This window comes from Capricornis sumatraensis, chromosome X, assembly GCF_032405125.1.
Source record: "Capricornis sumatraensis isolate serow.1 chromosome X, serow.2, whole genome shotgun sequence".
Taxonomy (NCBI): domain Eukaryota; kingdom Metazoa; phylum Chordata; class Mammalia; order Artiodactyla; family Bovidae; genus Capricornis; species Capricornis sumatraensis.
In genome coordinates this window covers 93308296-93315027 of record NC_091092.1, presented here as the reverse complement: position 1 = coordinate 93315027, position 6732 = coordinate 93308296, and the positions used below count along the sequence as shown (strand labels likewise).

The window sequence follows — 6732 nt, the reverse complement described above, 5'->3', positions numbered from 1 at the left end:
GAAAAGTGATGCTCAAAATTCTCCAAGCCAGGCTTCAGCAATATGTGAATGGCAAACTTCCAGATGTTCAAATTGGTTTTAGAAAAGGCAGAGGAACCAGAGATCAAATTGCCAACATCCGCTGGATCATCAAAAAGCAAAGGAGTTCCAAAAAACATCTATTTCTGCTTTATTGACTATGCCAAAGCCTTTGACTGTGTGGATCACAATCAACTGTGGAAAATTCTGAAAGAGATGGGAATACCAGACCACCTGACCTGCCTCTTGAGAAACCTATATGTGGGTCAGGAAGCAACAGTTAGAACTGGACATGGAACAACAGACTGGTTCAAAATAGGAAAAGGAATATGTCAAGGCTGTATATTTTCACTCTGCTTATTGAACTTGTATGCAGAGTACATCATGAGAAGCGCTGGGCTGAAAGAAGCACAAGCTGGAATCAAGATTGCTGGGAGAAATATCCATAACCTCAGATATGCAGATGACACCACCCTTATGGCAGAAAGTGAAGAGGAACTAAAAAGCCTCTTGATGAAAGTGAAAGTGGAGAGTGAAAAAGTTGGCTTAAAGCTCAACATTCAGAAAACGAAGATCATGGCATCTGGTCCCATCACTTCATGGGAAATAGATGGGGAAACAGTGGAAACAGTGTCAGACTTTATTTTTTGGGCTCCAAAATCACTGCAGATGGTGACTGCAGCCATGAAATTAACAGACGCTTACTCCTTGGAAGAAAAGTTATGACCAACCTAGATAGCATATTGAAAAGCAGGGACATTACTTTGCCAACAAAAGTCCATCTAGTCAAGGCTATGTTTTTTCCAGTGTTCGTGTATGGATGTGAGAGTTGGACTGTGAAGAAGGCTGAGCACCAAAGAATTGATGCTTTTGAACTGTGGTGTTGGAGAAAACTCTTGAGAGTCCCTTGGACTGCAAGGAGATCCAACCAGTCCATTCTGAAGGAGATCAGACCTGGAATTTCTCTGGAGGGAATGATGCTGAAGCTGAAACTCCAGTTCTTTGGCCACTTCATGTGAAGAGTTGACTCACTGGAAAAGACTATGATGCTGGGAGGGATTGGGGGCAGGAGGAGAAGGGGACGACCGAGGATGAGATGGCTGGATGGCATCATTGACTTGATGGACGTGAGTCTGAGTGAACTCCGGGAGTTGGTGATGGACAGGGAGGCCTGGCTTGCTGTGATTTGTGGGGTCACAAAGAGTCAGACACGACTGAGCGACTGAACTGAACTGAACTGAAGTGAACGGCTTAGAACACGCCTACCTGAGTCCTTCAAGAATACATCTGATAAAACGTCTCTGATCCCATCTTCCTTGTTTTCTACAGAACTGGTCTAATTGTAAAACAGTATTATACTAAGAGACCCTCCAACTGGCCACCATTCACCATCCTCCAGTGGGTGCCATGGCCATGCAGTGTCACATAGAAAGACCAGGTGTGTCTTCTTTAAGCCCTGAGGATCAAATCTATCCCAGTTTTTCAGGGTACAGTTCAAAGGAGTGAGGTTGGAATTGTTAGCTCCCATCTGTAAGAGAGAAAAAAGGGACCAGCGCCATCTTTCTACCAGAGGTGTCCCTCCTGACTCTAGATGGGGGTGTAGACAGACTTCACACCAAAAGCTTTTCCTTCCTGGTCGGACTTAGTCAGTCCGTTATTGATGCAGGCGTCATACTCGTCCCTCCCGGTTCTACCACCAAGACAGGGTGGGGATGCACCAGGGGTAGACCTGATGGTATCCCTGACTGACGTCCAGCTCTTAACCATTAAAACCTTGCTTGCCTCTAATGCTACCCAGGGTGCAATCAGAGTAACCTCCTGGAATGCATCACAAGCTAAGACCGCTGGGGGAAACATTTGTCACCTGAGTGCCTGTGCCTGACCCTGAGTATAGTCCTGACCACAATAAGACCAATATGAACATAATACTGAGATGTTCCTTCTAAGAGTCCCCACATCAGTATAAGAGCCTCCTTTGGTCCACTAGAGCCAGTGTTACCAAAGGAAAAAACCCATTGCAGTCCCAATCTGAGTAACCTTTGACCTCAGAGATGTTCTTGGAACTAGAGCTCTATCTAGCTTCCGAACTTCCGATTCCTAGTGAGGCTAGGCGCTTCCTGACTACCAATCCAAGTTTGGGACCTAAGTCACAGTACACAGTAACAGCATAGATCTGATAGATTAGGTTAGTAATTCTAATTCCCAAGGAGTTATGAAATGGTCAAAGCGATCAAAAAGTTTGACTGAGAAAGGAGAGTTCAGTCCACACGCTTTGCCCATTTCTGGTTGGTTCCCCAAAGGAAACACTGGGTGCCTCTTGGCATTGGCAGGTCGATATAAACCCCCAACAGATTTCTGCCATAAGCCGTATGAGATCACTGTGGAACCACAGAGCAGGGCTCCTCACTTTCTTCGTTCAGGGCATTTCATTCATTCACACAAGGACACCATAGAGGTAGTAAAGTACAGCAGAAAACGTGTTCGCTAGGAGAACAAAGAACTAGAGCTCCAGACATCCTTACCTTGTCCTGAAGAATCCCAGATGAGCCCCCAAGATGAAAGGTTGTTGCTGAACAAAAAGACGCCAGGATTCTTGGCCTCCGAAGGAGAAGAATTCCATCCGGGGCCAGAGACGAGGCTTGATCACTCAGAGCTCTTGTGTAATAAAGTTTTATTAAAGCATAAAGGAGATAAAGAAAGCTTCTGACATATGCATCAGAAGGGGGCAGAAAGAGTGCCCCCCTGCTAGTCTTCAGCTGGATGTCATATAGTCACTAGCAGTCTGTTAATGAAAGAAAGGAATGTCTTAAAACTCAGAATGGCACCAGGCCCCTCATCCATAAAATGCATTTTAGGATAATCTTGGCACCAGATGATTCATCCTGGGCCATAAAATGATTGACTTGAATCTTGTAGAAGGGCAGATTACCATTCAAATAGTTTCATTTACATAGATTAGGGGAATAATATCTGAGTATAACATACTGGTTTGTCAAGTAGGTTCTGAGCCATTAGGCAGAACCAACTTGAAGATGGAGTTTGGGGTAAATGCATAGTACATTAACATAGCTTAAAACTAACGTTTCCATAAGAAAAATGCATTGGTTAACTCAAGGTTTGAGAATAGTTAACTTCAGGTGAAACCAGGTGTCATTATGGCAACGCAGTATTTTAAGAGAAACCTCCTTTTAAATTTGTATAGAGAGGGAAAAAAATATCACCAGTTTGTTTCCTCCTGCTGCTTAAGAGAGATAAAAATGTCTGACACTTGCAGCCTATTTCCTCCGTTTGGAGACCTCTGGCCTTCCTGCCTATTATCTTCTCATCCCCCCCTTTTCTTTTAGGAGAATTTTGTTGCCTAGGGAAAGGGGGCATTGTTCTCATTCCATAACTGCTTCCGAACTGACAAGGGGCGTTGTCCCTAGATTGGTGAGGCAACATATTCTCCTAACCCTCCTACTGAGGATTTCTGATCCAGGGTCCCCAAGTAGTAGTTGGAAGAAGCTGCAGCAGTAGCAGGAGTTTGAGCAACCATTAATAACTTAAAAGCTTTCATGTGACTAGAAACAAATCCAGTAACACAGTTACAGATGTAGGGAGCAAACAGCAAAAACAAAGCAATCAGAATTATTGTAATTAAGATAGTTTTCTACCATGGGGAAGTAGTTAACATCTCCCAAAGTGAGGCAATTGAGACTTCAGGAGTATCCATAGCCCCAGTCATCTTGTTCATGTGTTTAGTAAAATGAGTAACATTAGTGCTCATATCAGGTATATATGTACAGCACTGAGTATGAAAAATGGCACAAGTTCCTCCTTGTGAAGCTGTCAGAATATCTAAAGCCAATCTGTTTTGTAAAACCACCTTTCTGATTTGTGCTTATTCAGCATTAAGAGCTGAAATAGGTTTTTGAGAATCTTGTCATGCCTGTTGAGTAAAATTAGTCAAAGCATCCACTCGTAGCATAACATCTGTGGTTCCCAAAGAGGGAACAAACACTGCAGCCAAATAATCATACCAGTGAAATACAGACCTTGCCCACCGAGTTTTAAGGTGGGGTAAATTAGCAGGCTTTCCTGGAAGCTCTGAAAATATAAAGCCGTGAGTAAAGGCTAGACCCAGGGTACATCTCGGTATTCAATCGGGGGAAGCCATACCCATAGGTAAGAGCCACATATCCAATAAGTCCCATTTGGAGCAAGCCAGCATGACTGAGATATTCAGTCACAATTAGTGCCTGGTCAGACAAAGGGAGGAACTGAACTGGGGTTGGAAAACATGGGAATGATTACATTGCAGATTTCCTGAGGCAAAAATCCCAATTGTTTCCAATCATTGTAATTAAGTTGTTGGCTAACTTTTGGGGATGGCCTTGTTTGTTCCCACCATATAGGGACAGTAGATATTAGACGTCCTTTTTCAGGAGTTAGCCATATAACCTCATCCCATATTTGATAAACGTCATGTAGAAAACCATTAGATCTAGACCTATTTGCCTTATGTGTAGTGAAATAGTCATTAAACTGAGACAATGTATAATCAAAATTAAAAGTCACGTTATGCCCATAGTTAGAGTACAAAGTGTTGCACCGGTCCATTTTAGGGTTGTTAGATGTCATCAGATGAAGAAGAGGCATCACATATGATTGTTGTCAAAGGAATTTGCAGATTTGAAGAAAGTCTTCCTTGAAGTGTAGATGTCCACCACAGGAAGCCTTCCTTCCACTGATGAGGAGGGGCGTGCTCCGCAGACCCAGCAGTTAGACCTATTGTGGAATGCAGCATAGGAGTGAGCCCAGGACAGGAAGGCATTGTTTTGAGGATCAAATGGCAGACTCAGGATTTTTGGAGCCAGCAGAAGTAGGCTCACATAGATTATTAGGCCCATCTGAAAAGTACAAAGTCAGAGCATAGAAAGTAAAGACATAAAATGAAGTCACTTAGTTCTGGTCAGGGTGCCACCTCTTAACTCGAGTGTGATGTACCCACGAATCAATTCCTGGCACTTTGACATCTGTGGGAGAAGAAAGAATAACCTGGTAAGAGCCTTACCAGAGGGTCTCGAGGGATGGGCCCCCAGATCCCAATGTTTTTATGAGTACCTCGGTTGCTGGCTCAAATAGAGGCTTGCTTGACTCAGAGGCTGGGTCAGGAGTCGTCTCCTGGAGTTTTGTTAATGCCTGTTGAAAAGCCGAGAGCTGAGTTACATAACTACTTAATTCCAAGGCTTCAGGGTCTATAACAATGTCTCTGCATAAGAAAGGCCTTCCATAAATACATTCAAAGGGGGATAGTTCGAGTCCTCTTTAAAGCTATGGGTAGGACTTTAATCCAATTGTCCTGCGTCCCTTGAGTTAATTTGCACAGATGTCTTTTGATAATGTCATTAGCTTTTTCAACCTTTCCTGAGGATTAGGGTCTCCAGGAACAGTGTAAGTGATATTCTCTTCCTAGAGCTTTAAATACCCCCTGAGTTACAGCAGCTTTAAAGGTGGAGGCGTTGTCACTCTGAAGGCTCCGTGACAGCCCATACCTGGGAATGATTTCATGGATTAAAATCTTTACAACTTCCTTAGCCTGCTCACTACAACAGGGAAAAGCCTCAATCCATCCAGTAAAAGTATCCATCCAAACTTGTAAGCAAGAATACCTATTAGCTCTTGACATATGAGTAAAATCAATTTCCCAGTCCTCTCCAGGATACTTTCCACTTCGTTGTAATCCAGGTTTTGGTTATTTTTCTGACGAACCTCACACCTTTTGATAATGTTCTTTAAAGTTTTCATAACATTTTTAGCTTCAGACAAATGAGAAGTCATCTGGTAAGTACTCTCTGCACTCAAATGAAAACTCTGGTGTAAACCTTTAAGAATTTTCCACTGAGCATTTTCAGGAATTATTAATCGTGCATCCTCGGTCTGTAACCATCCTTTCTCAGTAATCTTTGCTCCTGTTTTCTCATATCTTTCTAATTGTTCCTCAGTATATTGTGGTTTTTCCTCTTCCACAGGAGCTGTCCAGATCAAAGGAGTCTGTAGTGAAGGGGCTTCATAAAGTGCCGCTTTTCTGGCTTGACAGTCAGCCAACTGATTACCTTTGGCTACTTTACTCCCATCCCTGCTGTGCCCATTGCAATGCATAACAGCTACTTCTTTAGGACAATATATAGCAGTTAAAAGCCTCTCGATCACTCTGAAATGCTTAATAGGTTCTCCTGTTGCTGTTTTAAACTGTCTTTCTTTCCATATTGCATCATGAGCATGTAAAGTCAAATAAGCATACTTAGAATCCGTGTAGATATTTACTCACTGCCCTTTGCTTAACTCCAGAGCTCAGGTCAGAGCCACAAGCTCCGCTAACTGAGCACTGGTTCCCTGGGGGAGAGATTTTGTAACCTTTCTGTATGCTGCAGTCCATTGGGTCACAAAGAGTCGGACATGACTGAATTGAACTGAACTGATGGAATATTCTATGAAGTCAAAGATTTGTACCTACAACACAAATAAGACACATAGCAGGCGATCAGAAAATTATTGATGATGAATGGCTGGGAAATTTGCCATTTATCTGTCTTGCTAAGTTGTACAGATACCTTCCAAGATGGGCAATGACCCTATTTTACTAATTATGACTCATGCAGAATCTGAAGGACACAAAAAACTCTAGTCTAGATTTTGCAATCATGTTTTTCAAGCTTCAAAATCTGCAATTCC

The 6732-nt window shown here is 42.8% G+C and overlaps 1 pseudogene; it reads right to left on the bottom strand.

Annotated features, from left to right (window-relative positions):
* Window positions 1-3439: 3439 nt before the first annotated feature.
* On the bottom strand, window positions 3440-4907 carry LOC138071807 (endogenous retrovirus group PABLB member 1 Env polyprotein-like; annotated as a pseudogene).
* Window positions 4908-6732: the final 1825 nt, after the last annotated feature.